Source organism: Pseudorca crassidens, chromosome 10, assembly GCF_039906515.1.
Source record: "Pseudorca crassidens isolate mPseCra1 chromosome 10, mPseCra1.hap1, whole genome shotgun sequence".
Taxonomy (NCBI): domain Eukaryota; kingdom Metazoa; phylum Chordata; class Mammalia; order Artiodactyla; family Delphinidae; genus Pseudorca; species Pseudorca crassidens.
The window spans coordinates 12,854,534-12,881,262 of NC_090305.1; the positions used below are offsets into that span (position 1 = coordinate 12,854,534).

General features: G+C 43.0%; 1 protein-coding gene, 1 long non-coding RNA gene and 1 other non-coding gene across 13 annotated transcripts in view; 1 reads left to right on the plus strand and 2 right to left on the minus strand.

Moving 5' to 3' along the window:
• ATXN1 (ataxin 1) overlaps window positions 1-1,409 on the minus strand; it is a 395,170-nt gene extending 393,761 nt beyond the window's left edge. For 3 of the 5 annotated variants that reach the window (XM_067752049.1, XM_067752054.1, XM_067752055.1), the window contains exon 1: window positions 1,271-1,409. The gene's annotated coding sequence lies outside the window, so the exon portion shown is untranslated. Of the gene's footprint in view, window positions 1-13; window positions 28-1,064; window positions 1,213-1,270 lie in introns of those variants that run through there. The other 2 variants (XM_067752052.1, XM_067752051.1) reach the window with 2 other exon arrangements.
• Window positions 1,410-1,602: 193 nt separating this feature from the next.
• The window catches only part of LOC137231593 (uncharacterized), a 60,278-nt gene continuing 35,151 nt past the window's right edge, over window positions 1,603-26,729 (plus strand). For 2 of the 7 annotated variants that reach the window (XR_010946685.1, XR_010946684.1), the window contains exons 1-3: window positions 1,784-2,709; window positions 8,502-10,147; window positions 13,374-13,594. This is a non-coding gene — a long non-coding RNA (uncharacterized lncRNA). Of the gene's footprint in view, window positions 1,730-1,782; window positions 2,710-8,501; window positions 10,148-13,287; window positions 13,595-14,430; window positions 15,171-26,729 lie in introns of those variants that run through there. The other 5 variants (XR_010946686.1, XR_010946688.1, XR_010946687.1 and 2 more) reach the window with 5 other exon arrangements.
• On the minus strand, window positions 22,197-22,303 carry LOC137233237 (U6 spliceosomal RNA). Its single transcript, XR_010947396.1, has one exon. It is a non-coding gene; the product is annotated as a U6 spliceosomal RNA (small nuclear RNA).

The following is a 26,729-nucleotide window of genomic DNA, read 5'->3' on the forward strand; positions in this document are numbered from 1 at the left end:
GCCACCGCCTCACCTCTTGCTCAGCCCGGCCGGCCCCCTGCCCCGCCCCGCCCCCTGCGGGACCGGCCTGCGCGCAGCGCTGGAACCACGTAGGAGGTGGCGGCTGCGGTCGCAGGAGTGGCGGAGCCTCCGGCCCGGCCCAGAGTGAGCGAGCGGCGGGGCTCCAGGGCGCATCCCAGTTCCCGCAGCGCCGCCGCCGCCGCCACCTCCTCCTTCCCCTCCTCCCGGCTTCATTCACCCTCCCAGCAGCCGCACAGCCGTTTACTCCGGCGCGGGCAGGGCAGCGCCTGCCACGGCTCCCCGGCTCCGGCCACGGGCGCTGGCGGGGGCGCCGGCCCGGGCTGGGGCGCTCGCGGGCTCCCGGCTCCGGGCCGCTGCGACGGCTGCACATGATCAGGAAGCTGCCGTACCAACAGGGCGGCGGCGGCGGCGGCGGCGGCAGCTGCAGCCAGGGCCGCCACCGCCACTCCGGCCGCGCTCCCGGCACCGCACACCCGCTCCCCCAGTACCCACCCCTCAGCGCCCCCCGCTCTCCCACCGCTCTACGCCCGGCCACGCGCGCGAAGTCCCGGCGCGGCCGCGGGCGCAGACCCTTCCCGGTCCGCAGCCGCACGTCCGGCCAGGCCGACCTCCGCGGGGAGACCCCCACCCCGGGGCTCCGAGGCCAGGCGGCCCCCGCGGGCAAGCCCAGCCCTTCTCCAGACCCGCTCGCTCTCGCCGCCCTCTTCGGGGAGAGGAGTGAGGAGGGGGCGGCGGGAGGAGGGGGCAGCGCGACCCCCGGCCTCCTCCTCCCCCTACGCCACCTCCAGGGAGGAGGACATGGCTCTCCGCACTCGCGGCCGGACCGGCAGCCGCCGTAGCGGGGCGCCGCCGCCGCCGCCGCTCTCCCCGCCCGCCCGTGCCCCCAGCCCGGGCGCGCCCCCTCGCCTGGCTGGCGCCCACCCAGCCCCTGCAGCCCTCCTGCCAGTTGTCCCTGCTCCCAGAGCGGGGATGTCGGCCCGGGAAGCTGGAGCCGGGGAAGGGTGTATGTACACACACACACACACACACACACAAACACACACCACAACACAACGCGTCGATTTCCTTCGCTCCTCTTCCAGCTGTTTTCCGTGTCGCCGAATGGGGTTTGGGGTTTGTTTCCTGGTTGTTGCTTTTGCCCCTCTAGGGAGAGCGGGGGTGGGGGGGGAATCTCAATCTAAATCATGGGAGAAGGAGATGGGGGAGGGGGGAGAGAAAGAATCGGAGGAGAAAAAAAATAGCCACTTACTGTAAAGTGTAAATGGATCTGGGGTTGCGTGGGGAAGGGGGGGCAGAGGGAGAGAAACAGTGTCTTGCGGCTGCTGTAGCTCTGGCTGCTGCTCCACGGGGCTTGTTTTGGATCCCCCTGCAGTGAAACAGGTCCTGTACGGCTCCGCCACTGTAGTAGAAATGATGTCTGCGGTATACTCTGCTCTCTCCTCCTCCTCCTCCCCCCGCCCCGCTCCTCTCCCTTCCCTCCTCCCTCCGCCCGCCCTCCCTCGCGCTCTCTCGCGCTCGCTCGCTAGCTCGCTCCAGTATGTAAATGTGTAATAGAAGCCAAATATGGAGCAGTTGGCTGCCGCCGCCGCAGCTCTGGGATCCGACTTCGGGGGGGCGGGGGGGGCACCCTCCGGCGGGCGGCGGGGCGAGCAGCTCTGAGCACGGCGAGCGCACAGCGCGGCGGCCGGTCCGCGCCCTTAACCCTTCGGTGCGCGCAGCCCGGGCTCGGAGGCCCCCGGGGAGGCGGGCGCGTTTCCCCAAGACCGGCTCGGGATCGAGGGCCGCGGGGCGGGAGGGGTGACCGGGGCCGGAGGGGACAGTGCTTCCAGGTTTGGGAAAGGGGCGGGGAGCTGAAGCGATGAGGTAATTTTAGCGGTGACCGGTAGGTCCTCGCGCGCCTTCCCGGGTCCCTGCATCTAGTTGGAGGGGACAGAGCGACAGCGGGGTGCAACTCAGGGACCCTGGAGGACTCTCCGAGGGCTGTCGAGCTGCAAGTCGGAGACCATGAAATACCCCAAGTGGGAGAGGAGGTGGGCCAATTCTGATCCCGACGTTCCCTTCGTCCTGGGCGCGCCGACAAGCGACTAAGAGGGCTGACTCCGATCTTCACGCATGTTAACCCTCAAACCGGTTTAGCCTCAGCGTTCCGGAAGCCAGCCCACCGAGCCGCGGGGATTGTCTTGGCGTGCAACTCAGGAAAGTTTTAAGGGTCCCCCTGTCTGCACGTGCACCCTCACCTTTCCTGCCTACGAAAGCTGGTGACCTCCCTGCTCTCCCTTCTCTTTCTGCAGGTCCGGAAATCTGCTCTGGGTATGGAACTACCCAGCTTTACCCTGGGTAGACGATCCGCGCACTCCTCTCGCCGCTAATTCGGGATCATTAATTTCATCGGAAATGAGGCAACCAGTGTAGGAGATAGAGAAAGCAAACCGAGCATCAGATGGCAGTTCTCGTGAATCCGCGCCGGAGAACTTCCTCTGGACTCAAATTTAAGTGCGGTTCTCAACTCCTCGGCACCCCGTCCCTCCGTGGGTACCACCGCCAGGCGTTAGCTGGAAGGGAAGGACTCTTCTTTGGAGGGGTGGTACCTGGCCAACAGGTGTGGCACCTGGAGGAAGAGAAGGCACGGCCATGCTAAAGGGAGCTCAGTGCGGCGTTTTCCTGGCTGCAGATAATTCTGGAAGACCGGTAGGTGTCGGGGCAGCATTTGACCTCTTTCAGGTGCTTAGAACCAAGTGTCTAGAAATACGATCCTTACAACGTAAGTTTTTCTCTGGAAGCCTCCACTTGACTGGAAGCTGTATTTGAGAAGCCTTTTGGCTGAATTTACTTATGACCTAACGGTTAGTCACCAACTGAAGCAGGATACAGAATCACCAACAGAAATGTGTCAGCTTTTAAACAACTGTATTATAGAGCCAAGGTGCTGCAGAAATAAAAATCAGCACCCTAGCTAGGAAGGTGTAGAGCCCCGGAAATCATTTTTTTCTCACATTTTGAAATACCATGCACATATACATGGCTATTTTTAAAGAACCTACTACTACTGTTTACTCGTTTCTACAACTTTTTTTTTTTTTCACTTAAAAATCAATGATGGTTACAGTTTAAGCCCCAGGTTATTCTAAAGTGACATTGTTGGTCTCATTACAGCCTCTAGTGGACAATTAAAATCAGTTTCCTGAAAAGGCTCTGCCTGACAAGCATTATCAAGGTGAAGGTTAATATCTCAGAAGGCAACCGGGTAGTAATGTATCTTTCCCCCCTCGGCAGTGCCGGTTTCTGAAAGGAGCAGAAGCTGCTAGCTCTGCACGAAAAAGACGTATGCTTTTTGAGGCAGGTATTATTATTACTGGCCTGTGAATAAACAGAGAACTTCTGCTCTTCATTTCAGTTTCAGACAGCTTTCATAAAAAAATTAATTCATCTAAAATATTTTTATAACAGAAAATATTGGTTGCCAAGTTTCTGGCTTAACTGAGATGTTTTCATTCCAACTCCTCATCTGCAGACTGTCCCATCCACCTCCACTCTATTTTTAGACATCTTACATTTAGAGAATTTGGGGTTAAAAAAAGAGCAATATTTTCATTATTACATATTTTAACAACCTTCAACACATTAAAACACATAACTCAGATTCGAGTGAGTCAGTTAATTTAAATGTTCCCTCAAGGAAGCTAAATACATTTATTACCCAAACAGAACAATTAAGAACTGTGTCATTTACTTACCTAGGCATTAAGGTTAAAGCCAGAAACTGCCATTAAAATTTGTAACTATTTCTTCCTGCAAGGTCCAACATAAACATAATACTTATGATACAGTTTCACTACCTTTAGTACTGAAATGTTGTCGTTTCAGGTGGCAAAACTTTAAATGTACAGTCACAAGTAACTGGCCTTGATTCTTTAAAAACAATACTTTCTCATGCAAAAAAAAAAAAAAACTCAATGAAAGAAGAGCAGGGTTTTCAAGAAGCCAGTAAGCAAAGATGTAGTACTATGCTCCTAGTCATAAACCTGATACTATATTCAGGCAAGTGTAAGTCGAACTTTGAAATTAAAGGAAATTGAGAAATAAGGCTCGCTGAGCCATCCTCCTAATCTGGGTTCTGCATTGCTTAAACACTCTTATATCTACTTCACTGTTTTGGTAATGTCTACTTTTGAAGGTTTAAAATGGCCTATCAAGTATATTTTATATCATACAATTACATATCACATCTTGCTTCTAAAAGCATAGTCTTCAAAGCAGCACCAGCAGCATCTGGAAGCTTTTTAGACATTCAGAATGAGAGTTCCACCCCAGACCTACGGAATCCCAATGTGTGTTTCAACCAGCTCCCTTCTCCCCGCCCCCCCACCCACCCCACAGTGATTCCTGAGTGCATTATAGTAGGAAAAACACTGTCTATACTACAGGGCTCTGTCTAGATGAATTTGGCCACAGATGCAGAACTTAATTCTATTTATTCTTTTTTATTCCCTTCCCCTTTTATTAATTTGCACTTTTAAAATGAAAAATTATTACATTTTATGCTTTGGTCAAATAGTACTGCATTTCAGAAGGGCCCTGATTTATGTACAAATCTGCATCATCATTGCCAAGAGAACACTCTGTAAGGAATATACCAGGGTCTTGAACATGAAACTTTTCTTCAGGGCAGCAGAGGGAGCACAAGAGTACTTAATAAAGCAAGTGTACGGGCCCTCCACATTGTAAGGGCTTTTTAAATGTAGTATATGTCTTCACTGGAAGTAGCCTCTTACATAGTTCAAAGCAAAACAAAGACAAGCAAACACAAACGGCTCAGCAGCTTGTAACAACTAAATGATTGAATGGATTGGAAGTTAAATAGAATATAGATATAATTATTTAGAGTTTTAGGCTTGAATTCTTAAAAGAAAGTGGACCTCGGTAGTCATACTTGAAAAAGATGCCTTAGCTTTTCTGCAATGAAAAATAAAGATACACAACACAGAGTAAGGCAAGTGAGAGTCACTCCTATTTATCTAAAAACCTTGGGGGTCAGTTAACCCAATACTACATCAGATAAGTTCACTTCATTTGGAGTCAAATATGTTGGTAAAAGTATAGGTACTTCTCACCATGTTGACTTTCACAGTAATTTTAGGGGTTTATCTTTCATGTTTGCAGTGGAGAGGATTTACATTTCAATTGCACCTTTGTAGCTTTTCATACTTTTTACAGCCCTTCCACACTGCATCTTCAAATGCTCCCAGGAGGTGGATAAGACAGGATGTTTTGGAACTGGCTCGTGCCTGCGTAGCATTGGGTCATTCAATAATAACAATAATCCATTGAGTTGTTCAGAAATGAGGGAAATCATAGAGGTCTTTACAGTTTCGAAGATTTTCAAAGTTATTAGATAGTATTTAATAAGTGAATATTTAAATGAGACTTACGAATAGAGACAGCCTTCATTCTTGAGCTATGTTTTTTATGTGTTTATCACTTATTTACCACCAGCCGTTCACTGTGCATTTACAATAACTAGGCCCTGAGAATATAAAGATGAGTAAGACATTTCCGTCTGCAGTGAGTTCACAGCAAAACAAACCTTATCTTTTGAAAAATGTCTGTTTTTACCATGATGAAACTTAAAGATTCGTAGTTGATTGATCCAGTACCTTTCAGAATCAGTATATTGATCCGACTTCCAAATATGAGAATCAAATACTAGGATCATTAAAAATTTGGGTGGTGGGAGGGCAGCTGTGTAAATCATCGGCAAAGTTATTTATAAAGCTAATATTAATACTGCAAATTTGTAAAACAAAATGTAAAGTTACAACATATGTTTTGTCTGAATGCCTTGTCTATCCAAAAAGACAAAATCACATGAGTGAATTTAAATGATAAACATTTAATTATTTATAGCTTCTTAAAAAATTGTTAAAAAGAATTTCCTCCTATGCTAAAGAAAGATTTGCCAAATTTTGGCCTGGAGCAATTTGTTATGGCTGTGTAATAAATACCTCAAAGTTGAATTTTTAACGGATACACTGACAGACCCTTAACCATGGTATTATAAGGAGGGTGTTAGCCCACATATGTCATTTAAAAATCTGAGCAAATCATAGTGTGCCTGCAAAACCAATATACTTTCCTTAGACTGTACTTCCAAATAAAGCTGGAGAGACCAGAAAAGCAAAATAAACTAAAAACAGAAGTGAAAACCACTCACACAATAGACTCTGAGGTCAGCTCGCCACACCCAGACTGAAGTCACCGGGCTCTGTTTGAGGCACAGAGACTCTTAAAGGACATGCTTCTGAATCAGCTTTCTTGACCCTCCACCAAACTATAGCAGCCCAGGCTTCTGGGTAATGAAAGTGACATCACCAATAGTCAAGAGTAAAATTAAAATCATTGTATTTAAACATCTGCCAACAGTTTATGACTTAAGAGTACACACATTAGGCAATTTTAAATAAGATTCTGTCTACAATTAAAAACAAATGCTTTAGTATATAGGTCTGTACTGTCCGATATGCCTATTAAGCACTTGAGATGGGTTGTAATTGTAAAATCTACCTTAGATTCTAAAGACTTAGAACATACACACACACACGCATACATATGCACATATACATATATTAAATATTAAAATGAAAATATTCTGCATATATTAGGTTAAATAAAAATCTTGTTAAAATTAATTTACCTGTTTCTTTTTACTTTTTAATGTGGCTACTATAAAATTTAAAATGACATGTGTCCATTACATTTCTAGTGGACAGCCCTGGTATTAACAATGGGGCTGGGAAGGTGAAGGAATTAGTTCTAAGAACCCATAATTGGAGACCTTAGGCATGGCTCTTGGCAGTAGTGTAGTAGTAACTTAATTACTTTTCTGCCTTCCTGAGGTTTCCCCCTTGCAGTATAGAACATGCACCTTACCTCCTGTTAAAATGATCTCTGAGAGTAAGCTATTGGTGAAGGCATAATCTCCTTGGTAGACCTGATGTGGGCCTGGAAAACAAAAATCTGTTAGGCTTATCTGTTAGACTAAAAATTCGTTAGATTCAGTCTCTTGAGGTGGGGTGGGGGAGTCCTCAAATACTTTGCCAGCCTGGAAAGCTAATGGAAATTTTGCTCTCTGTTTTAGAAAGCACAAGCCTTCTGAAGTTACAGCTGGTTACAGGCTGAATGGTTGGGGGTGATACCTTTTAATGACAGATGGCTTTGGGCATGGATAATGAAAAGTATACTATTGCTACTTCACTAGAAAACAAATCAAAGCCACCAAAAGGAAATCTGTATGTTTGTTAAACAGTTTCTAATATATTTAGTATAATAGGACACATCAAAAGGAAATGAGATGATTTTTAACCGTTGTTATTTATTTTGCAAGCAAGACCTAGACACATTTTCACTAATGTAACTATGTCCGACATTGAACGTAATGCAATGACCTATGAAATAACAAGAGTTTGTGGTCTTAATCGTCTATAGAACATAGTTCTTCTTACATGAAAAGAAAATGAACAACATTTTAAGGCTTGGAATGAGTGAGTTGAACTTTGCTTGGTATTGGCCACAAGCATTTGGAAATCTATTAAAAGCATTTCATTAACAACTTGGCATTTTGTTTCCTCAAAAGAAATACATTTTCCAAATTAAAATCAGAGCCCCCAAAAAATAAATAAATAAAATAAAATCAGAGCCCAAAGCCACCATTGTTTACACTTAAGATAGTGATAGTTGATGGGTTGTGAGGGTAAAGCTTAGGGTGCCTTCAAACTAAGATCAGGGGCAACAACAGACTAAAAAACCCCATCAAATCGTTGTTCTAACTTCATGACATTAAAATACATAGCATAAGCTCTCACAGTTACTTTATTTTTCTTGAGTCAATACCGGCTAGGAAAAGCTGATCCAAATGAGGGTCAGGGTTTAAGACAACTGTTTTATGAGGAATTTACCAAGTTTACCCCGAAGAGGAAGAGTCAGAGAAAAATGCATTGGCAATTCGCTTTTTGACATAAACAGCTAGAGGAGACTGTCCGTGTCAGGATTTCAGCAGGGGTTGTCAGGCAGTTCGGCATTTGCAGAACCCGTGTCCGTCAGGCCTCTCCAAAGTATAACTGCTGGGCGACTTTGGGGGGGCTCTCAAGACTGATGACTGCAGATCCGGATTTGCTCTGTGCCATGGCACAGACATGAAGTGATAGCGCCTGTCACAGATGCTTTCTGACGGAGCAGAATAATAGCACTCAGACTTCAACAGTAAATTACAAACAATCCCTTTTTAAGTACAAAATGAATGCACAGAATGGGAGACCCTGTCAGCTAGAATGGGAGTAAATCAAGTAGGAGAAGACAAATTGTTCACTCATACCACTACAGCCAGATTCTTAGGCTGCTAACCGTACTGTCATAGGAGAGCTTTTCTTCTTTGTCAGATAAAAAGAGACATTAATCCTCCGCTATAATTCTAATCAATATGCCAGGTATCATCGGATGCATCTCCTCTGAAAACCGATCAAGTTACAAGGTGATGCCTTCCAACCCCTCCCCCATCTCTGGTTTAAAAGTTGTAGCTGAAATACCAATAGTAAGAACATGTGACCCCAGCACTCCCAGCGGGAGCTTTTCTGCAGTCAATTTCATAATGACTTTGCTCCGCCTCTCTGCTCAGCACTTCCTTCCCCCTCACTCTCCTCTCTCCCCCACCCCCAGCAATGAATCATCCCGCATTTAAAGAGACTTAGATGACCCAGTGTGAACTTTACAGGCATCCTGTACATTCTTATGCCAAAAAAGGGAGTTGCTGTGTGACAGAAACCTAGGCAGATCCCGATGCAGATCTCAGAAGTGGGGAGCTTGGGTGCTTATCTAGGAAGATCAGTGAGGAGTTAATTTTCCTAGATCCTGGTGGGGATTCAGAATTGCCTATCGCAGTTCACGATCAGGTTTTTAAGAACCCAGTTCAGCTCTTTGTGCAGAAAGGAATATATCAGAGACAAAAATGTTGGCAGATCTCCTTTATGCAATCAGGGCAGAGGAATTTATACCACATCAGCCTTTTGATTTCTTCAGATCTGGCTGAGGGTGGGGTTTCCATATTTGTGCTTTGACAAATGTGTCCAAGAATGAACTCTGCCTTAGAGATGCTCCGAATGTTCTTTCAGGTTACTGTGTGCTGATTTGTGCATTTAATATTAAAACCAGAAACATTCTTGCCCCTTCATTTCTTTAATACCGTTTCTGAGTAATACAGATTAAGTAGACAATCTGGGCCTTGCTTTTAGAGACCTTTTCACCCCACTTAAGGCGGTAAAGAGTGGACCACCTAGATAACATTGTGCTTTTGCATATACTTTCTCTCTACCTGGGAAGCCCTTCTTTGCATGGCGATCTTTCCCCACCCTCCAGGACCCAGCTCAAGCACCAGCACTTCTGCAAGTCTTCCCTGATTATCACAAGACTTTGCAGCTCTGCCCAATGTGTGAGTCAGAGAAGTGCTATTTTCTTATTCTTTTTATTTATACAATATATATCTTCTTAACTCTGACAGAAAAAAATCAGGGCCATAAGCACAGATGGAGATTATCCTAAGTGAGAGCGTCTCTTATCTAATATTTCCTTTACTCCCAAACCCATTTGACCTCCACTTACGATTTCACATGTAACCGTTTTCCTTTTATTGCTCCATTTCTGTGGCTCCCCCCACTGGTCAGTTCTCTACGTGAGTTCCTGTTGCCCTCTGTCATAGGTTGAACTGTGTTCCCCGAAAGATATATTGAAGTCCTAGGCCCCAGGAAAGTGAGTGTGACTTTATTTGGAAATAGGGTCTTTGCAGATGTAATTAGTTAAGATGAGGCCTTACCGGATTAGGGTGGATCCTGAGTCCAATATGACTGCTGCCCTCCTAAGAAGAGGAGGCACAGAAACACAGAAGAGACACAGGGCGGGGAGGAAGGGTACAGGAAGACAGAGGCAGAGCTTGGTGTTATGCTGCCACCAGCCAAGGAAAGCCAAGAATGGCCAGCAACCACCAGGAGCGAGAAGAGGCAACGAAGGATCCTTCCCTAGAGCCTCAGAGGGAGCAAAGCCTTGCTGACACCTTGATTTTGGACCTCTAGCCTCCAGAAATGTGAGAGAATATATTTCTCTTGTTTCTGTTTTGTGTTGTTTTGTTATTTATTTATTTTTGGCTGCATTGGGTCTTCGTTGTTGAATGCGGGCTTTCTCTAGTTGCAGCGAGCGGGGGCTACTCTTCCTTGCAGTATGCGGGCTTCTCACTGCAGTGGCTTCTCTTGTTGCGGAGCACGGGCTCAGTAGTTGTGGCTTGTGGGCTCTAGAGCACAGGCTTCAGTAGTTGCGGCACACGGGCTTAGCTGTTCCACGGCATGTGGGATCTTCCCAGACCAGGGCTCAAACCCGTGTCTCCTGCATTGGCAGGCGGATTCTTAACCACTGCGGCACCAGGGAAGCCCTGTTTCTCTTGTTTTAAGCCACCCAGTTTGGGCTTATTTGTTACAGCAGCCCCAGGAAACTCATACACCCTTTTTATGAGAGCCGTGGTGACAGCTCTGTTGCATTCTTCTTTCTTCTCTTTATTTACATATATGGCCCACTCTCCTCTATAGATACACATAGGTAATCAGTTCTGGATGCATGTTTGGTCTTTTAGCCATGACAGTACCAATATACAAAAGTTTCAGTGGAATAGGAAAGTTGTCAAGAGAGTTCTAGAAGCACCTCCCCCTCCTCCCAGAAACATCTGGCCTCTGGCCCAGAGGCTCAGACGTTGCTGCGGGTCTGAGAGAGGGTGGTGTCCTCCCAGACTGGGCCTCAGCTCAAAGGTCTTCCCAGGGCTCCCTGGCTCCGTCTACTGGTGCCAGGATGCACCTGCTGCTCTCCTCTTCAGAGGTGGCATTTCCATGTGTGGAGTGGGGTGAGGAAGAGACTAAAAAAGCCAAATCAATTGTTTGGCACGGAGGAGGAAATACAACCCCCAAAACTGCTGCTTTGTTTTAAACTGTTCACTCAAGTCTTATAAAAGTGCTTGTGAACACCTCAGTCTTTCTGAGTCTCATCTTCCAAAAGCACAACTGGAAGCTCATTGGTTTCACAAGGCTTTCCCCAGAAGGTGGAGGGAGGCCTTACACTTGAGCCCAGGATCCCGAGGTATCTCTTCTCTAACAGTCACCAAGAGACGGACCATACAGTTCTTGCACACATGTCTCAGTAAATGGCAGCTCCATCCTTCCAACTGCTCAGGCCAAAAAGCATCTTGACTCCTCTCTGTCTTTCACACCCCACATCCAATCTGCCCCAAAATCCAGTTGGCTGTCCCTTCTGTATCCAGAATCTGACCATTTCTCACCATTTGGGCTGCTACCACTGGAGATGAACCACCACCACCCTTCATCAGGACGATTGCACTGACCTCCTAAATCATCTCTCTGCTTGCACCATGTCCGGCTCAGGCCATAGTTGAGCATCTGCATGAGGTGATGCCACAGCTCTGCTCCAAAGCATCTGATGTCTCTCTTCCACTTGGAGTCAAAATCAAAATCCTCCCATGGCCTCCAAGGCCCCACACAATCAGGGTGCCCTCTGTCTTCCAGATCCCATGTCCTCTCTCCCCTCCCTCCTACAGCTCCAGCCCCAAACAAGCCAGGTGCTCCCTTGCATCAGGGCCTTTCTACTTGCTGATGCCTCACTTGGAATGCTTCTCCCTGAATATCCACATGGCTCACTCCCTCGCCTTCTTCAGTCTTCTTTTCTTAAAAAAAAAAAGCAAACTAAAAATCTCCCAGGGGCTTCCCTGGTGGCGCAGTGGTTGAGAGTCCGCCTGCCGAGGCAGGGGACGTGGGTTTGTGCCCCGGTCCGGGAGGATCCCACGTGCTGTGAAGTGGCTGGGCCCGTGAGCCATGGATGCTGGGCCTGTGCGTCCGGAGCCTGTGCTCCACGACGGGAGAGGCTGTGGCGGTGAGAGGCCCACGTACCGCATCTGACCACCCTACTTAAAATTGTACCCCCTGACTTTCCTGATCCACCTTGCTCTGCTCTATTATTCCATCAGTATATTACCTTAGAACATTCAGAGTCATTTCCTTTAGTTTGTTTACTGTCAGCAGAGCAGAGGTTGTGTCTGTCTTAGGCACTGATAAACCTCGAACATCTAGAAGAGTCCTTGGCACATGACAGACACCCACTAAAGATTCATCAACCATTAAATGAATTAATGAATCAGTAATATTTTTCAGGACCTACTATGTGCAAAGCCTTAAGCTCCAGCACAACAATTCCCTCATTAGAAGCTAATCCAAAACCAATGCATCTTGTCCACACTATGGTAGATGTTCTGTTTACTTGATCTTTGACTTAATTATATCTGGTATACCTAGTAAGGCTGAGTTGGAATGAGCTGAATTTCACATTCAGACTCAGATTTGTGAAGAATTTTTAAAACACAAAATTTGAAACCAGAATTGAAAATCATGTACAAACGTGACAGCAAGTTTTGAGAACAAACAAAGTAGCACAGCTACAGCTTCCAATAATCATCATTTTTAAAAGCTACCATTTATCAAGCTCCTATTCTATGCCAGGCAACATGGTAAGGGTTTTGCACGTGTCGTTTCATCTAAATCCCCACCACAGTCCGGTGAGGTGAAGATCATGCTTCCCATTTCTTAGATGATCAAACTGAGGCTTGGAGTTTAAAGGACCTGCCCAAGGTCCAAGGTCACCCAGCACTGGTTTCAAGGTGAAGTTATCCACCTACGTAGCCTGAGAATTTTTAACAAGTCATTACCTGAATGAAATAGGCCAGGTGGAGTCATAACACTGAAATGTAATATTGTAATATTTTGGCTAAAGCAACATTTTTAATACTAATTTCTATTAGATTTTATTTTTGAGTGAATAATACATGTATCTCAGAAATGAAAGCTAGTGATTATTATTGAGGATTGAATATTCCTACATAAACCAAGTGGCTTCAGAGCAACCTAACTGGTTACCCAACTAACAAAACTATACTCCAGCTTATGACTTTTTATCCACACTGCTACATGGCTGGAATGACTCTCACTTGAAGTCCATGGTCACATTCAAGGACCCTTTCCTATTAGAAATTTTGACTCAAATCTGGTACATCCCACTATAGTAAGGTCAAAATAGATTGTAAAGGGCCCACATGAATTCCCATAACTGAAGGACTTAATTTCCTTTCAGTTGACCTGTGTTTGACTTCTCTTGTTCCACCCTTGAACTTCCCAGAGGCCACTGTGACCAGAACTCAGGTGTAGGATCTGAAAGTAACCTGGCCACACAAAAAAGTATAAAACACTACCACCTCTTCACAGACTCACTCCACTTTATATTTGAGGGAAACGATCCTGGAAGCGGAAATACTTCGAGAGTTCAACAGTCTGGGAAATTTAAAGGAGGGGGAAAAAAGCCCTGCATTTCCAAAGATCTGAAGACAGAACTCTGCTCTCTGAGGACAGCAGGAAGTAAGAAGACCCGATTCGTGGCTTCAGGAGAGGAAAAGAAAAGAGCCCCACAAGGAAACTACCAACAGATGGTAAATACATTTTTAATTCTTCTGTCATACTGTGTGGACTTGTACACATTTGTCCTGCTGTGTTAGGCTCCCAAAATAGCTAGCCATGGAATTGCAGAACAGTTCGGCTGCAATTTGAGATTTAGGAAACCGTGCTGGCTGACAAAACAGGAAGGGCTCATAGTAGGATGGAGTGGATTTGCTCCCAGTTTGCAGCTCCTCCATGTGGCATTCACTGTAGCTCTTAGTGCAGGAAGATTCTCTCACATGTCAGGTCTCATTGATGATGTCTTAAAACGTACTATTTCAAATTGTCCTCCGAGCTCTAGTTACAAGTATTAAACATGGACATGATCTACGTGGTAACTCTCAAAGGTTAAAAGGAGTATGATCCATTTACTTATGGATTCCAAATTTTCCAGGGAGCATCACAAACATATATGGCAGCCTGGAGCGCTATACTTAGCCATTCTCATACTTTTCATTTTGGCATAATGTTTCCATAGAATAGCATGGGAATTCCAATGCCAGAAAAAGGACCAAATATGATAATGGATTGCTCTAAGAGGAACCTAAGGAGATAGGATGCTAAAGCATATTCAGTTGACTCCACATCTAAGACGTGACCTGAGATGGGTACCAGGAAATGAGTTAGGTTCCCAGTCCCAACACCGTCTCCCAGTGCAACAGCAAGAAAGAAAAAGTGTTGATGAATCCAAGTGGATGTGGAATAATGGGGAGAGGGTGGTCTGTTACTTAATTGTGGTCTAGAAATATCACTTACGCAACTACTAGACCTGGAAGGATCCTTACAGAATCTAGTTCTTTTTTTTTTTTTTTTTTTTTTCATTTTATAGACAGGAATCTCCGCCAAAGAGTTGCAGGAAATTGGCAGAGATTATACAACTGGTTGATGGCAGATTCAGTACTGGAACCCAAGACATCTATTTCTCAGTTCAATGTTTGTTCTGCTTTAGCACCCACAGAAGGTGGACATTTCTGTGATAAGCAAGATCTAATTCTAGAAGACCTTTCTCATAGTAATCTTCACTCTTGGGTTTTTATAAAGCAAGATGATGGAATCTCTGACTGGTCTATGAATGTTTGGGAAACTGGTAGATATTCTTTATAGCTAAGGTTTCAGGCTTACATATATTTGTTAATTTCTGTTCTAAACCCCTGTGGATTGTGTCTAGATTATATAGCTATCACACAATCTGGCACAGCTGGGATCCTCTTGTCATGAAATAGCAGGGAAGATTGGTACATAGGGATTAAAAAGCATTGGCAAAAGAGAACAGGGAGTTTATGCAATAACTTCCTACCCTGAGCCTTTCTGGTCGAAGAATTTCTCCTAGCCTCGATTCAAGAGAAGGGTGGGTGGGAACGAAAGGGGATTATTATCTTCTTAGTGAAAGAAAGGATACAAAAACACTTAAGAACTGCTCAATTTGATAAAATCTTGATTTTGCTTAGTTTAAGTTTCTACAAGACTGATTATATTCTTGTTCAAATGACCTGTACGTTCATAGATAATTTTTCTAGTGGGTACATATGTTTACTAATGAAAACTATTCTCAATCAGCTATTTAAGAAATGTTATTTTTACCTTTTTTTTTTTTTTAAGAAAGCTAATCGGTACGCTTCATAGCTACTTTAGCAATAAGGTCTCCTAATCTGGCAGTTCTGTTCAGCATTTTGATTTGTTTTTTTCTGCTTGTGATTTCATCAATGTTCTTTTCTATTTTTGTGGTGGGGAAATTTTTACCTGTTGTGTTTAAACATGGCATTCTCTGCTTTGAGAATCCATTTGACCATTTTGACCCCTCTGGCTAATTTTACTATCTCCGTTGTCTAGTTACAGATTTGTGGGTGGGGGAGGGTAGAATTAAGTGAATTCTTTGGAGGAGAGCAGTAATGAAGGCACACTTTAGGTTATTTCATTCCTGTGATCCAAATTTGATTATCTAGCTAATATCACTAGGGACATCTGCAGCTTTAATAATTACATCTCAAGGCCTAAAGAAAAAAAAGAAGAAAAATTACATTTACTACACATTCACATGCAGCCTTTCAGAGAGTTACCATCTGAAAGCCTGTTTGGCTACTTTAGGAAAATAGATTGATATCAAGATTCTGCTTTAAGAGTTCAAGTTCAGTTGACGCTTTGTTCTTTAAAAAAAAAAAAGCTAGATTTCAACAACTGTTTTGTGTAGAAGGGTTTAGCATTGCTTATCTGAAAGAGTAAAAAATCTAAGCTATTGATTTTATCTTTCCTTTTGGAGGACAGTTTTAGGATTTTTTTTCCCCTAGAAAGTTTTGAGGCTATGATTCATGTTAAAAGTGCCCTGTTCCATTATATACCAACACAGCTTTGAAGCTGTCTCTGCTTCTAGGTCAAGGGCTCTCCCTGTGGCCAGATGCCAGTTTTATCCTTGGACTCTCATGATCCTCAGAAATAAATCAACTTTCCAGTAAAATCCTGTGACAGCTCTGTTTTACATAAAAGTACGCAGCCTGGGGATGTGATACTGTTCTGTGTTTTAGATGGAGAAGAAGGCAAAGAAAACATCCATTATCAATAAGAGACAATTCCAAGTGGAGCCATTATTACAGAAATCAGAGGGCAGCTGGGTCGGGGGCGGGGCAAAGGTACCACATTCATTCTCCCTGCAGCATCTCTAACCCAAAAGCTTATTATTTGTGCAGAAACAAAAATACAAATGACTGTAAAGTGTTCTAATCCACATGTGGCATGGGTCAGTACAGTCCATGAGTTGAAAAAGTGCTGAGTAGGTCAGCTGTCTTAGGTCAATATTTCTTCCTTGCGGCAAGAAAAGAATGAACGAATTACTGCTACACATATCAACGCAGATGAATCTCACAATATTGGAAAATAAAGGAGGCTACACACAAAATAAGGTATGCTGTATCATTCCATTTCTATAACTTTCAAAACCACACAAGAGTAATCTATTGTGTTAGAACTAAATATATAGTTTACCTTTGATGAGGAGGGAAAGGATTGTGCCAGAAAGGGGCATGAAGATGGCTTCTAGGGTGCCAGAAAATTCTATTTTTTGACCTGGGTGGTGGATACAGAGGTGGGTTCTCTTTGTGATAATCCATTAAGCCATACATCTGTGATCTGTGCCTTTTTTCTGTAAGAATGATTTACTTCAATTTAAAAATTTAAAAATAATATCCCTATTGGGAAAGACAAATTTAAGAAATATTAGAAAAGCATTTTGCCTAATTAAACCAATGGATATTTATTACAGAGAAACACAGAAAATTCAGATGAGTGAAAGAAAAAAATGCACAAAACTTCAGTGTAGGGCAATGGGGACACTCCTACACTGTTACAGGAAGTGTTCATTGCTACTGCAGTGTTCGGTTAACTCTCTGGCATTATCTATTAAAGATATGCATATCTGGTGACCCAGATTCCCACTCCTGGGTACATATCCAATAGAAATATGTTCATGTGAGCACCAAAAGAATAGCAACTCTATTCATGATAGCCCCAAACTGAAAACAGGCCAAACTACCCATCAGCAGTACAGTGGATAAAGTGTGGTATATCTAACCTTGGAATACCATACAGCATTGAAAATGAATGAACCACAATACCCTTAGCATGGATGAAACTGAGAAACCTAATGTTAAAAGACCGAAAGCTAATGTTCAAAGATAGAGATAAAAAAATCGTTATGTTCCCATTTACTTAAAGTTCAAAAAACAGGAAAAGATAAATACGTATAAGCATCAATATACACTTAGGTGGTAAAACTAAAGAAAAGAAAAAAAAAGAGGTTATCGTAAAAGTAAGGGCAGCAGGGAGAGAGTGGGTTGTCATTGGGAAGGGGCGGATGGAGGGCCCCTGGGCCATATTCTGTTTATTGATCTGGGTAGTGGTTAAGCAAGGGTTCACTTAATAAAAATTTATTAAATTATACTTTTATATATCATGCATTTTCCCCAACATGTGTCATATTTCACAATAAAAAGGGTATAAAATCGCATGAAATCCAATTATTCAGAGATAGTTATCACTTTAACACCTGGATATGTATATTCCCAAACCTTCTTTAATGCAATATATACATCTTATCCACATTGCTTTGTAGCCTTTTTTTTTCTTTAATAATATAATCTTCCAGAAGAAACTCTTTGGGTTTTCTGTGTTTTTTTTCAATTCCCATTTAATTTTAACTAACAGTAAATATCATACAAGCTTTATGCCCCTCTGGAAGGCTAAAGCCATGGGGTGTCTTTCAGGAAATTAGGTAGCTTTAACCTAAGCTACAGCGATTCATAAACCAATCTGCAGGATTTTGCCATAGCTCAGGGGAGACTTTTCCTTCTCTGTTAACAGTGCTGCTGCTTCAAAAGAGAAAAGCCTCTCTCCACCTCTTCAGTGCTCTTTTCAAAAGGAAAGGCCAGGCAATGAGGGGAAAGGCTAGTAGGGGAGTGGTCCGGAGGCTTGGTGGGAGGAGGGGGTCACCCTAAAATGTATTCTATTACTCGTCATGCTGCGCCTGGCCTAGGAAACATTATAAAGTATTGAAATCGGTCAAAAAATGATCAGGGCACTTTTTTAAAAACCAGAAAGTAGTTCCTTTGCTTTTCTTGCCCTGGGGGCAGTAAAGTTTTCTTCCCTCTGCCTGGAACATGCTGCCCTTCCCCCTCGCCCTCATCAGCAAGCATCCTCCACTGTTCTTCTTTACCTTTTAAATCATCTGCATATTTCATCCTCTTCATCATGACATGGTTGAAGAAAACTTCTATGAGCATCCAAGCCTGGGCAGTGACCCCACGAGAGCCCCATGGCACCCTGGACTTACCACATTACAGCACTGGTCACCTTATTTTGCAAGTGCCTATTTTCCTGTCCACAAATACTCTGCTAATCTGTAAGCTTCATGCATGCAAGGACAGTGTCTGTTTCACCATCGTGACTCCAGTCTCTAGTACATATTGGCACCCAATAAATATAGTCATTGAATGGATGAAAAACAGTTGTGAAATGAGATGTGGCGTGGGGAGAGGAGTTGTGATTTAAACTATGCTTTCCCAACTCACTTCACCTGTTGGTACACAAATGGCTTCAAAGAGTCCAGTCAAATGAACAGAGGATGGATGGTTCAAAACTCTAAAATCTACAGCTGCTTAATTTCAAATACTAACTAGTAATAGCAGTTTGCATTTGTATCTTGTTTAATATTTCATTAAGCAGTTTCACATATTTCATACAATTCCAACAACAAATCCTCCGAGTTGAACTAGGGGAGCTATTAATATCACCGCTTTATAGATCGGAAAACTTCTGAGCGGGTTTAAGTAACTAGCCTCACATTATATGATTATTTTTTACTGTAAGCCAGGAACTGGCGACCCCTTAGGGCTGCAAGTGGAAACACATTCAGTGTATACCACGTACGGATATATATATCTATCTATATTTTGTATAGATATATTTTTAGGGAGTAGGGACATAAAATAAATATGTGACACCATTCTGATTTTTTATCTTTCAGAAGATATTTCCTTTTTTTCAAAGCATTTATTTTTTAAGCTTTATTTTTTTAATCACAAAACTAGCACATATTTGGTAGGAAAAAAGCACAAATAAGAAAATCAAAATCACTTATGATCACATTGAATAGAATATCTATTGTTACACCATTTTAATAACTCTGACTACATATTAAGTCTTCAGCTTTTCTAGAGTGAGAACTCCCCTCCCACACTCTACTCTTTTTCTTTTTTCCCCCCACTCTATTCTTTTTTTTTAACATCTTTATTGGAGTACAATTGCTTTAAAATGTTGTGTTGGTTTTTGCTGCATGACAAAGTGAATCAACTATATGTATACATATATCCCGATATCCCCTCCGTCTTACATCTCCCTCCCACCCTCCCACCTTCCCTATCCCACCCTTCTAGGTGGTCACAAAGCACCTAGCTGATCTCCCTGTGCTATGCAGCTGCTTCCCACTAGCTATCTATTTTACATTTAGTAGTGTATATATGTCCATGCCACGCTCCTCGTCCCAGCTTACCCTTCCCACTCTCCGTGTCCTCAAGTCCATTCTCTATATCTGCATCTTTATTCCTGTCCTGCCCCTAGGTTCTTCAGAACCTTTTTTTTTTTTTTTTTTAGATGCCATATATATGTGTTAGCATACGGTATTTGTTTTTCTCTTTCTGACTTACTTCACTCTGTATGACAGACTCTAGGTCCATCCACCTCACTACAAATAACTCAATTTCGTTTCTTTCTATGGCTCAGTAATATTCCATTGTATATGTGTGCCACATCTTCTTTATCCATTCATCTGTCAATGGACACTTAGGTTGCTTCCATGTCCTGGCTATTGTAAATAGAGCTGCAATGAATATTGTGGTACATGACTCTTTTTGGATTATGGTTTTCTCAGGGTATATGCCCAGTAGTGGGATTGCTGGGTCGTATGGTAGTTCTATTTGTAGTTTTTTAAGGAACCTCCATACTGTTCTCCATAGTGGCTGCATCAAATTACATTCCCAACAACAGTCCAGGAAGGTTCCCTTTTCTCCACACCCTCTCCAGCATTTATTGTTTGTAGAGTTTTTGATGATGGCCATCTGACTGGTGTGAGGTGATATCTCATTGTAGTTTTGATTTGCATTTCTCTAATGATTAGTGATGTTGAGCATCCTTTCATGTGTTTGTTGGCAATCTGTATATCTTCTTTGGAGAAATGTCTATTTAGGTCTTCTGCCCATTTTGGGATTGAGTTGTTTATGTGATATTGAGCTGCATGTAAATTTTGGAGATTAATCCTTTGTCAGTTGCTTCATTTGCAAATATTTTCTCCCATTCTGAGGGTTGTCTTTTCATCTTGTTTATGTTCTCCTTTGCTGTGCAAAAGCTTTTAAGTTTCATGAGGTCCCATTTGTTTATTTTTGTTTTTATTTCCATTTCTCTAGGAGGTGGGTCAAAAAGGATCTTGCTGTGATTTATGTCATAGAATGTTCTGCCTATGTTTTCCTCTAAGAGTCTTATAATGTCTGGACTTACATTTAGGTCTTTAATCCATTTTGAGTTTATTTTTGTGTATGGTGTTAAAGAGTGTTCTAATTTCATTCTTTTACATGTAGCTGTCCAGTTTTCCCAGCACCACTTACTGAAGAGGCTGTCTTTTCTTCATTATATACTCTTGCCTCCTTTATCAAAAATAAGGTGACCATATGTGTGTGGGTTTCTCTCTGGGCTTTCTCTTCTGTTCCATTGATCTATGTTTCTGTTTTTGTGCCACTACCATATTGTCTTGATTACTGTAGCTTTGTAGTATAGTCTGAAGTCAGGGAGTCTGATTCCTCCAGCTCCGTTTTTTTCCCTCAAGACTGCTTTGGCTATTTTGGGTCTTTTGTGTCTCCATACAGATTTTCAGATTTTTTGTTCTAGTTCCATAAAAAATGCCATTGGTAATTTGATAGGGATTGCGTTGAATCTGTTGAGTGCTTTGGGTAGTACAGTCATTTTCACAATGTTGATTCTTCCAATCCAAGAACATGGTATATCTCTCCATCTGTTTCTATCATCTTTAATTTCTTTCATCAGTGTCTTATAGTGTTCTGCATACAGGTCTTTTGTCTCCTTAGGTAGGTTTATTCCTAGGTATTTTATTCTTTTGGTTGCAATGGTAAATGGGAGTGTTTCCTTAATTTCTCTTTCAGATTTGTCATCATTAGTGTATAGGAACGCAAAAGATTTCTGTGCATTAATTTTGTATCCTGCTATGTTACCAAATTCATTGGTTAGCTCTAGTAGTTTTCTGGTAGCATCTTTAGGATTCTCTATATAGAGTATCATGTCATCTGCAAACAGTGACAGCTTTACTTCTTTTCCGATTTGGATTCCTTTTATTTCCTTTTCTTCTCTGATTGCTGTGGCTAAAACTTCCAAAACTATGTTGAATAATAGTGGTGCGAGTGGACAACCTTGTCTTGTTCCTGGTCTTAGAGGAAATGGTTTCAGTTTTTCACCATTGAGAACGATGTTGCCTGTGGGTTTGTCATATATGGCCTTTATTATGTTGAGGTAAGTTCCCTCTATGCCTACTTTCTGGAGGGTTTTTATTATAAAACGTGTTGAATTTTGTCAAAAGCTTTTTCTGCATCTATTGAGATGATCATATTGTTTTTCTCCTTCAATTTGTTAATATGGTTTATCACACTGATTGATTTGCATATATTGAAGAATCCTTGCATTCCTGGGATAAACCCCACTTGATCATGGTGTATGATCCTTTTAATGTGCTGTTGGATTCTGTTTGCTAGTATTTTGTTGAGGATTTTTGCATCTCTGTTCATCAGTGATATTGGCCTGTAGTTTTCTTTCTTTTCCCCACTCTATTCTTTATCTTCAAATTTTTCTGAGCTATTCTTGGCCATTTGCTCTTTTATTTGAATTTAAGAATTAGGTTTTACTAAAACTCTGTTGGGATTTTTATTGGATTTGCATTCTTTTTATAGATTAATTTGAGTAGAATTGAAGATTTTACTATATTGGTTCCTCTCTTTCATAAACACAGTATATTTCTCCATTAATTTATGTCTATTTTAATGTCTTTTTTAAAATATGGAAAGCTTCAGAAATTTGTGTGTCATTTTTGCACAGGGGCTGTGATCATCTTCTCTGCACTGTTCCAACTTTAGTATATATGTTGTCAAAGCGAGCATTCAGAAGAAATTTCTTAACTGTTGGATTATATGAGGAGGGAAAGGTCACATATTCTTTTTGCTATTTATGAGACTGAAAAAGAGATTAATCTGGACTAATTATTTCTCTCAAACATAAAAGCATTTAGTTGTGTGCTGACAATGGGGAAAATGTTTCTGGCTTTTGCTATCTTGCCCCTTCTAGTATCTAAACAGAAACTCTTTTTCTATTGATGGTCTTGACAGAGCAGTGCAGCAGGACAAAGGGGTTGGGAAGACGGGGGAAAAGAAAAGGAAAAGAAGATGGCGAGATATGACTAGGAAGAGGGCTGGGGAGGAGGGACAGCTGATTGGGCAGGTGAAATGGGTGGAGAGCAGTGGGGGCGGGGGGGGGGGGAGCGCATGACAGCAAGTGTGGATTCTCTGAGTTTTGCTTTTCTATAAAACCAGCAGTATCACTTGGGATCTTATTAGAAATTCAGAATAGTGGCCCCACTCAGATTCACCCAATCAGAATCTTCATTTTAACAAGATCCCCAGGTAATTCTTATGCACATTAAAGTTCCAGAAGCTCTTAGTCGCCCCCAACCAGTCTGAGCCAGTCCTGATTGGTGTCATCAGCCTTAGACCTATTAATAGACAAAACTGGTTTGGTTGCCTAGAGACCCGGAAATCTGGTTCCTCCTGTAGATGCTGAGTCTCAGAGTTCTCTTACCACTTTGGCCAAAGCCTTGAAACTCCAGTTGGCCTCAGTTTCTCTGCTACGCATGTCAGTTCTCAGCAGGGATTGGATCCTAGCCCTGGACCCCAGCTTCCTCAGCTCGGGTCCTCGTGCTTTGCCAAATTCTTGCTCTGCCCATTCCTCTGGGAAGCAGGATGTACTTTTCTACTCCCTTCTCAGCTTCTGCTGGGGACCTGCTGTGACTGGACCAATCACCTGGAACTGTGCCTGATTTTGACTATTGTCACCAGGACTTATTCCAAAACTGCTGGCAGAGAGGATGCACTCAGATATCCTAACAGTCTGGCCCAATCTGTGTTAGTCATGCCCTGTGACCGCTGCACACTGGTCTGCCTTGCTGCCTCCCGGGGATGGGCCAGCTTCTGAAGACAAACGCTCTGTCCCCTCTGTCACACTGGATCTTGGCTTCTTCCCCCTTCCCATGGCCTGAGCTGATGTGGTCCCAACCTGCCTTGCACACCAATGTCTCCTACAAAAGAGAAGGAGGCCAGCAGAGAATGAGGGGAGCAGGCCTCAGCCCCTTCTCTCTCTTAACTTCTGTCACACTGGGACTTCATGGCACGGCTTGTGTGTAGACCTTGAGGTTCCGAGCATTGCCCTTGGAGCCCTTCAGGTAAAAGATATCCTAAAAGTCCTGGACGACTACTGACTACAAACGGGCCCAGTGGTTTTACATAACTGGTACTTTTGGGTCCTTTTTCCAAGGTGGAGAAAAATCTTTGTGGCCTGACTTACTTTATCAAAACAGGCCAATCCACATGGAAGCTCAATAATTTCCCTGGTTACCATGTAACCATTTCACTTTGACTGATGGTGTTATACGTCCTGCCATGCTCAATTTATTGTGGAACATTATACAAACCGTATCACATCCGCTACCGTGTTTTAAGCCAGCACAAAACGGTATGAAGTTCACAACAATCAGGTTGGCCGTCAGTTATAGAGGCCAATTTTTATATAAAAATTACTCTCCACTAATTAATAGACCACTGACTATATCTTTAAGACCGTTGCATCATTTCTATTCCTAAGAACTATTCTTATGGTGATTAAAAAAAGAAAAAAGACGACGACGAAAAAGAAGAAAGAAAACAGAAAGAAGTGTGGCAGCGCCCACAGGAGCTAAGTAATGGTGTGGGTGTTGTTTCCGTTATTACATACGTAACACTTTCACAAGAATCAAATGTCTTACAAAAGAAAATACAAATTGCAGTAAAGAGGCGATAACACAGTAAGACACAAAGAAAACAATTACCCAAAGGAAGATTTAAATTTGGCATCAATCGTCTGCAGCGAAAGAATGGATAAGTACCCACTGACTCTGTACATACAAAGGTAGGCACGTGGCAGCATTTGCCACAGTCAGAAAAGAAGTTCCATGTAAAGCAGAAGGAGAAGTAGTAATTAAAAATGTCTCAAATCATTTTGAATAAGAAATACATACTATTTAATGAAGTCACTCCAAGTTTCCAAAGTTGCATGACAATCTCATTGAATGAGCAGAGATGGATAAATATATGATTTTCCAAAAAGCAGTCTTGGCCAAGCAAAATCAACGGTCCAGGAAGAAGTTCCTCAAGATTAGCAAGAGGATATGGATAGGAAATAGACCTATTCATTGCACTTTTCTGAAGGTCCAGATTTTCTCAGGATAGACTTTATTGATAAATCATGAAGAAACTGTATTTGAAGTTAGTATAAAACAACCAGTTTGGGGCTTCCCTGGTGGCGCAGTGATTGAGAGTTTGCCTGCCGATGCAGGGGACACGAGTTCGTGCCCCGGTCCGGGAGGATCCCACATGCCGCGGAGCGGCTGGGCCCGTGAGCCATGGCCACTAAGCCTGCGCGTCCGGATCCTGTGCTCCACAACGGGAGAGGCCACAACAGTAAGAGGCCCACGTACGGCAAAAAAAACCCAAAAAAACAAAAAAAACCAATTTTGATGGATAACATGAAAACTCTCCTTTAGTTGCTTTCAGTTTTATGCCTGATGTTATGTCATTATTTGAACAGGGTTCCAACAAACCATTCAAACTTTTGGAAAAGGGGAAACCTGGTACGGGGGGAAAATACTCTCAGGAAAACTGTCTAAAATGTTGCAGAGGCTTAAAAAGTGATGAGTATATACAACAACACATCACTACTAGTGCTATGATAACTTTAGTATGTGCAGTTACGGTCAAACCACTCAAAATTACAATGTCATTTGTCTTCTTTGTATCTCTTTTGTTTTTACAAGTCACATGGCAAAATCAACAAATACTACATCATCCCTCTGAGGATTCAGCTGTGGAAAAAGCATCTGCTAGCTCATCTCTAGGGTAGCTATTATTAGCTTGCTTTGATTCTCTCATACGATACGTACCCATGCTTATTAAGCTGTTTGTTTGCCTCCTTTGTCATATTCCTCTATGATTATGACTACCGCTATGCGGTGAACTCCAGTGCAACCCAGAGGTACCCACTTCCATAGGCCCTTCCAAAATTGATGCAATCTCCCTAGTTTTAAAAACATTATTTGGGGGGGAAAAAACCATGCAACATCATATTTGCACTGATATTAAACCTTTCTATAGAAAATATTACAGTACCTGTACTGGATTGTATAGTGTTACCCCCACCCCGCAGATCCATGATCACTCAGAACCTGCGAATATAACCTTATTTGGAAATAGGGTCTTTGCAGATGTAGTCAAATTAAGATGATGTCATACTGGATTAGGGTGGGCCCTAAATCCAATGACTGGTGTTCTTATAAGAAGGTCCTGCAGAGACACGGATGTACAGGAAGATCATCAAATGAAGACAGAGGGAGAAATTGGAGTGATGCAGCTGTAAGCCAAAGACTGACAGTAACCATAAGAAGCTAGGAGACAGGCTCAGTACAGATTCTAATCTCAGAGCCTTTGGGGGGATGTAGCCTTGCTGACACTTTGATTTTGGACTTCTAGCCGCTAGGACTAAATTTCACTTGTTTAAACCACCCAGTGTATGGTATTTTGTTGTGGCAGCCCTAGGAATCTCCAGATTATGCAAGTAAGTACTTTAAATTACATAAAGACTTGATATTAACTTTCCCTTAGATGATGAAACTAGGGGAGGAAAAGGCTACTTGTCACGTGATATGGCAAGTCTAGACCAAAGATGGGATTAGAAACTGGTCATTCTGGCATCACAAGGCAGGTAGAACTGTAAAAGACTGAAAGTTTCAGGTAAACCACTAAGACATTGATTTCACATTTTAAAGTGAGGTATAAGACCTCCATGTTGCAAAATTTGCAACACAGGTTGTCAAAATCTGATTACATGGCTTTTCAACCCCTTACATATAATAAATACAAAATACATTAAAAATGAAAACTAGAGATTCGAGGTGAGGGTTTTTTTGTTTGTTTGTTTGTTTTACAGTACGCGGGCCTCTCACTGTTGTGGCCTCTCCCGTTGCGGAGCACAGGCTCCGGACGCGCAGGCTCAGCGGCCATGGCTCACGGGCCCAGCCGCTCTGCGGCATGTGGGATCTTCCCGGACAGGCACGAACCCATGTCCCCTGCATCGGCAGGCGGACTCTCAACCACTGCGCCACCAGGGAAGTCTGTGAGGGTTGTTTTCTATAGAGTCGTCTGTGGGCTGGGTGTCCTCCCCTCAACCAATCTTTCTAAATCTCTGGGGGCAAATAAAATGTGAGTGGTTCCATTGAATCAGATG